The 7232-nt window shown below is 36.3% G+C and overlaps 1 protein-coding gene across 2 annotated transcripts in view; it reads right to left on the bottom strand.

Moving 5' to 3' along the window:
• The window catches only part of LOC107575652 (uncharacterized), a 14973-nt gene extending 12579 nt beyond the window's left edge, over positions 1-2394 (bottom strand). The window contains exons 1-2 of one of the 2 annotated variants that reach the window (XR_001607912.1): positions 2326-2394; positions 1870-2078 (exon numbers count right to left, since the gene is read on the bottom strand). The gene's annotated coding sequence lies outside the window, so the exon portion shown is untranslated. Of the gene's footprint in view, positions 1-1869; positions 2079-2196; positions 2215-2325 lie in introns of those variants that run through there. The other variant, XR_001607911.1, reaches the window with a different exon arrangement.
• Positions 2395-7232: the final 4838 nt, after the last annotated feature.

Raw genomic sequence — 7232 nt, forward strand, 5'->3', positions numbered from 1 at the left:
GGATCATCTGTTTTTTCATTGTAAATATGTGGATGCTTTATGGTCTGATTGATATTCATGACTGGCTTTACCCAAAGGTACATTACCTTGAAAGTTTCATTCTAAAGGACATTATCTATGGACTTGTAATGAACAATAACAATGATGATGTTCTGGTCAATAGCATCCTTATACTGGGAAAATTTTATATTCACAAATCAAGGTTTTTGAAAGTAAAACCAGCCTTTTATGCATTTCATAATGAGTTTCTTTTGTATACAAAAACCCTTAAAGTGATAAAAAAGAAAAATGCAATAATTCTGTTTTCTATTATTATGGATTATGATCTACAAGAAAAAACCTAGCCCCCCTTCAAGGAAATTTTATTAAAATTTTTTGGGGGGTTTTTCCCCCCCTCTCTCTGTTCTCTCCTTTTTGTTGTTGTTGTTGTATTTGTATGCACCTGTTCTGTATATTGTAATGTGAAGATGTTTTGATATGGCCAAATTGTTTGTACATTAATGATTGTTAAATAAAAAATTAATTAAAAAAAATTCTTCTTCTTTTGGAGTTTTATGGCGGTTGGCAAACAAACGATAGGTGCATTCCCGCCACCTACTGGGCTGGAGTGTGGACCATTGATGGAGTAGGAAGAACAAAAAAAATAAAATTAATAATAACAATAAATTTATATAATAATAGAAAAAATAAATTTTTTCTTTTTTTTCCCCTTTTTATTCTTCTAAATCCTGTTAAACATATCTGCTTTTTTAAAGAATGTCATTAAAGCATTATATATTTTATGATTCAAGCCATTATTCAACAAAGTTTTAAGTGTCATATTTTCTATCCCTATTTCTTTTCATTCTTCCAACAGAAATGCTCTTTCATTATCATAAGCAGAACAACGTAATAGTGCATGCTCTACTGTTTCTGGTAATCCACACAGACTACAGTTCCCAGACTCATGCTTATTCATTTTATATAGAGAAGAATTTAAAGCAGTATGGCCAATGCGAAGTCTAGTAATAATTGTATCTTCTCTTCTACTACCAAAATGAACTCTTTCAACTCCAACTTGATTTTGAATATGATAAAGATGTCTTCCTCTCTCTTCCTTATTCCAAACTGCTTGACATCTCATTTTTATTGCTGTTCGAATTTTAACCTTAACTTCTTCTTTGCTTAGTGGTATAATAATTTCTGTATGTGATAATTTCAGTGCCTGTTTTGCTAAATGATCCGCAACCTCATTTCCATCCACTCCCACATGTGCTGGAACCCACAGGAAACATATCTTAATTCCTATCTTATTCACTCTATACATACATAAAAGAATTTCATACAAAATGTCTTGTCTTGAAGCTCCAGAGATTTGTTAAACGTATTCAGATTTACTTCAGTATATTCAAGACACCTGAGACAGAAGACTTTCACAAGCTTTTCATCGCATGTAGCCAACTCTTGAATTTCTACTCAATCTTCACCATTAGTAATACTGAACAAGTCTCTGCCGTCTGTCACCGTGTCTCCAATCATTCGTCTGTCATGTCTGGACTTCAGTTCAACAAAAAGCTTAGTTTTGTTTCTCATCTTCATTTGTTAGACTACAAAATATTGTGCCAGTTTCACTGTAAAATTACGAACCCTTTTTGTTTCCACAGTTATTATACATTAGGCAAAGTTTTTTATATTTAAATTTTTTATGTAGGCTACAATGAATTTGAATTTAAGTTTCAGAAAAAAGGGTTATCACAGCTGCTGATTCTAATAAGGGCTGAAGAACCTGCTGTTAGCTAGACTGCAGAATAGCATCCCTGACCCTGTTTTAATTTTAGTCAAATGAAAAGGATTAAACAAAATAATGAGTACATTTAATCAGTAACTTACATGAGTGTGAAAGTGAAGCTTCCTTCCGTAAACTTCTCTGGGAAATGTTGTATTTTTGATCCTCAAGTGAATCATTTTCTCTTAATGATGTTTTATATATTTCTGCCATCATTGAGTCTTAATACATTATCGTGTTTTGTCTTCAGTTTTTTGTAACTGAAAGAGCAGGACAAGATTGCAGAGCTTCCAGTAACATCCTCATTCATGAGCTGCAGAGAAACCAAAAGAGAGAGAACTGAAAACCTGGATTTTCCATAAAATGCCTTTCAAATTTTGCTTATTATATATTATATTATTATATATACAGAAATGCTATAGATAGCCTACCTGCACCAGAGGGTTTTTCTTTCGGTTTCTGTATCTGAGCTCAGTCGAGAAACAAACCAAAATACGAATACAAAATTACTTATTATATATTATATTATTATATACATAGATATGCTATAGATAGCCTACCTGCACCAGGGTTTTTTTTTTTTTTTGGTTTCCGTATCTGGGCTCAGTCGAGAAAGATCTGCCTCATAGTTCCTCTGTCTTTTCTTCATTCTGACAGACTGAACAAGTGCTGTGAAGACTGTAATATTTACTCTCTGTCAATCTGATGGGAGGAGAGACTTTGGTTAGTTGTCAGATGGGCGGGTGAGAGAGATCATGTGTTTAGTGAGAAACAAATGACGGCAGCTTCCTTTGAGGTTCAGTGCATCTGAACTCTTATCTAACAATTAACAAAATATTAATAATAATAGTATTACACACACATAAAATTGATCTCTGTAGCTACATTATGGCTCTTTATGATATAAAGTTTTCTAAATTGTGTCTCCCACACATTCCTGCTGTCATTCACTGTTTCCATCACCTTGTTTTTATCACTGCGAAGTATCACATCTAAACAACTGAGAACGTGGTGGTTTTAGACTTGTGCAAAAAGGGTTCATGTGAATAATGGGAGATGGAAATGCAATGAAAACAAGTCACATGCGACTTTGCCCGCGATGCTCATCTGCTAGCTCTGAGGCGCAAGTAATTTATTATAGGCCTATATGAAAATGTTTATATTCCGTGGCTTCTCCTACTTTTCTTATTTATATTTCATGCCAGCGTTTATGTGGCCAAACCACAGCAAAATATCATACTCTGTAGATGAGATACTGCAGTTTACTCTGCTGCCTCCAAGAGGCTGTAAGTGATAGTTTCCCCCCATCGATATTTGGGTAAATACTTACTAGAGATACTGTTCAAAATAAACTAATAAAATAATAAATAAACTGTATAAACTGTCAGTGTCTACAAGGATTTATTTATTTATTTATTTTAACCACAAGCCATGAGAGAAAGTACACCGAATGGGATTTATTTGACTAAGAAAACATTTAGTTTCAGTAAAACATACAGTATATCGTTAGAAAGATCCAAACAGTCTTCACAATTTTTTAAGTCTTGAACATATAAAAAGAGATCTCTTCACATCCTCTGCAATACTCAGAAATAGATTTTAAGCATATTCAAAAATGACAGTTCTTGCAAATACAACATTATTTTCAATATGAATATGTTTATTGATATTTGCTCCACTAGACACTGTGTAAATGTACAGAGGTGTTAACGCAGCAACATAATGATCTGCTCAGTCTGTTGAACTATGGCAAAAAGGTTCATTCTCATTCTGTTATATGACAAAACAAGCAGCCCACATCATTTATCTCTATCTGTAAAACATCAAGAGCAGAACAACACAAAACAGTGTCTCCTGCACCAGAAAGAGTCAACGAATGCTGAACTAATTCAGCTCAAAGTAACTTTTTAACCTAAGGCAAGTATATTCATGGTATGAGATGGTAATTAATTATAATGGTAATTAGAAAGAAATTTGAGAAAGTTTCTGTTGTGAATGACTGTTGGGAATTTTATTACACACAATCTTGCTTTCATTGAGTCTCCAGCTCATATCAGTGATGTCTTGAAGTTTAAGATCACATGGACAAACGTGACAAGAAAATAAATCCACCAATAACATTATTTAACATAAAACATCCAAGAAATATATTGCATGCAAAATTTTATTGTAAGTATTATTGCATTGTTGTATTGTGTTTTTACACAAAGCCTGTTCTCAGAGGGATCAGACTGGTTGTAAAATACATAGACGTTTTTTATTTAGTTTGCAATGGAATGTCAGCTGATGCCATTGTTTGATATTTCACATTCACCAAGGAGTTACTGTAGTGATACTCGACACCAGGATGCTGGAGATAAACACTGACACAAGTCAAAAGAGCACAAACCCATTTCTCTATACATTTTTGCTGCTGTGATATGACAGGGGTATCCAGGAGCCGTAAAGAGCCTTAAAGGGTTAGTTTACCCAAAAATGAAAATTGTCATTAATTACTCACCCTCGTGTTGTTCCAAACCCGTAAGACCTTCGTTCATCTTTGGAACACAGTTTAAGATATTTCTGATGAAATCTGAGGGCTCTCTGACCATCCCATCGACAGCAAGGTAACTACCACGTTCAAGGTCCAGAAAAGTACCAAGATGATCGACAAAGTAGTCTGTGTGACATCAGTGGTTCAACTGTAAAGTTACGAAGCTACGAGAATACTTTTTTGCTCAAAGAAAACAAAAATACCGACTTTATTCCAGCGTGTGGTGGCGCCGGCGCACGCTCGCGTCATGGTACTGTCGTGAACGCACGTCCACAAGAGACGAAAATATGGAATAAAGTTGTTATTTTTGTTTTCTTTTTGCGCAAAAAAGTATTCATGTAGCTTCATAACTTTACAGTTGAACCACTGCTGTCACACGGACTACTTTGTCGATCATCTTGGTACTTTTCTGGACCTTGAACGTGGTAGTTACCTTGCTGTCTATGGGATGGTCAGAGAGCCCTCAGATTTCATCAGAAATATCTTAAATTGTGTTCCAAAGATGAACGAAGGTCATACGGGTTTGGAACAACACGAGGGTAATTAATGACATAATATTCATTTTTGGGTGAACTAACCCTTTAAGTGCCCCAGTGCATGTAAAGAGCTCAACACCATGTCTAGTAGATTCTGGTAATTTTTTCACTCACCAAGTTACATGTTTAACTATAGTTCTAGTCTCACTACAACCAAATACTGTTATGAAACCCTTTCAATTATAAATTATGTGCTGACTTGTTTGATTCGATATTAACTAATATGATACTTACTGTAATAGTCATACCATAGCAATACTCTCCCATATGTATTGCTATGTTTTTTCTAACTACATGTATTTTCATCATTATTATAAGTAGCAGCGAGTGGTAATAGACAAGAAATGTAGAGATTCACACCATCACGCTGAAAAGCTTTGTTTAGGCATTCTGCAATCCTCCACCTGAACCACTGCAGTGAAAACAACCTTACCACACATTTGCACAGCATGCTTTAGTTTGTTTGCAACTAATATGAAAACTCAAGTTTACATGTTATCACTTCTATGTCTGTTCAGTAATCATAGGATTCAATTATTAAGCAAGTCAAAGTTCTCATGAAATATGAGGAAGAAAGATCTTTTATGAAGATGAAAACCACAAACTAGTGCAATGTCTTGCAAAAGACATGAAACAACTGTTATTTCACAAAAACTAAATAGAGACAATCAACTTGTGAGTGATTCAGAACAGAGAACAACTCAGTCAGACAAATTAATGGTGTTCAAAGAACAACTACATAAAAGCCACTGTTGAGCAGCAAACAGTTATTTGAAGCTGCAGGTGTCTGGAGTCTCAAGAGCCTCCTGATGTAAGAGCCTCCAGAAGCTGACAGTTGTGCATAAAACTGCATTTCAGACCCCTCAACCAAATGAGAGCAAAATAAACGTTTTCAGTGGAAATACTCTTATTTTCAAACAGTCTTTTTCCATGATGAATGCTGTGCAACACTCAGTAGTCCAGATGGATGGAGTTCTTGATGGTTGGTGAATGGCCACCTGTTCCAGCAAGACTGTGATGTCAGTAAAGAGGTGCCGGGTAATGATTTGGGCTGGAATATTGGACAAGAAGTATACACAATGGAATTGTTTGGTTGAGACATTTATAAGAAAAGTTACTTTGCATATAAATATCTTCAGACACATGAAATCTCGTCAAAATATAAATTTCTCTCCTATGTCCCCTTTCACCACCTCTCCAACAGCTGATCATTTTGTTACATTCTTCACAGACAAAACTAAAACCATCAGCAGTCAGTTCTCAGTTCCACACACACAGGATCTCAAACCAACCACATCCACTGCTAAAACTCCTCTCTCCTACTTCTGTCCCCTCACTGAGACCGAAGTATCGAAACTTCTCCTCTCCGGCCATCATACAACCTTGCCTCTAAACCCAGTCCCCTCACACCTTCTCCAAGCAATCTCCCCTACACTCTTACCAGCACTCACAGACATCACCAACACATCTTTTCTCACAGACATTTTCCCCACCGCATTCAAGTAGGCTCAGGTAACCACACTGCTTAAAAAGCCCACATTAAACACTTCACTTATAGATAGCTACAGACTGGTTCCTCTCCTTCCATTCATAGCGAGTTGAATAATAATGTGCATTTGATCAGATATAACTGCAGTACAAGATTATGAGATGCATTATTTGAATGCTTGGCCAAAAGAGATGTGTCTTTAATCTAGATTTAAACAGAGAGAGTGTGTCTGAACCCTGAACGTTATCAGGAAGGCTATTCCAGAGTTTGGGAGCCAAATGTGAAAAAGCTCTACCTCCTTTAGTGGACTTTGCTATCCTAGGTACTACCAAAAGTCAAGAGTTTTGCGACCTTAGGGAGCGTGATGGATTGTAGCGTGATATAAGACTATTTAAGTATGCAGGAGCTGACCCATTAAGGGCCTTATAGGTAAGTAATAATATTTTGTAACAGATACGGAACTTAATAGGTAGTCAGTGCAGAGACTGTAAAATTGGGATAATATGATTATATTTTCTTGACTTGGTAAGGACTCTAGCAGCTGCATTTTTGACTACATGTAGCTTGTTTATTGAAGATGCAGGACAACCAGCTAGCAGTGCATTACAATAGTCCAGTCTAGAGGTCATGAATGCATGAACTAGCTTTTCTGCTTCAGAAACAGATAACATGATACCTGTCAACTAGGCACCATTATTAGCTGACCCTTTTACTGTTTCTTCCTGTGTAGCATCTGATGCTACAATTTTTTGGACATATCCAACAGATTGGTCTCTGCCCCTTCATGAATCCTATCAGGATTGGTTAGCTTTCATATGCCCGACCCAGAGCCCTGCCCACCATCTCCCCGATATGCGGAGCGCATGCCCGAGCCCACTGCTGACGGAGAATGCCGGAGCCCACTGCGGG

Source organism: Sinocyclocheilus grahami, unplaced genomic scaffold (genome assembly GCF_001515645.1).
Source record: "Sinocyclocheilus grahami isolate Dianchi unplaced genomic scaffold, SAMN03320097.WGS_v1.1 scaffold2786.1, whole genome shotgun sequence".
Lineage (NCBI taxonomy): Eukaryota > Metazoa > Chordata > Actinopteri > Cypriniformes > Cyprinidae > Sinocyclocheilus > Sinocyclocheilus grahami.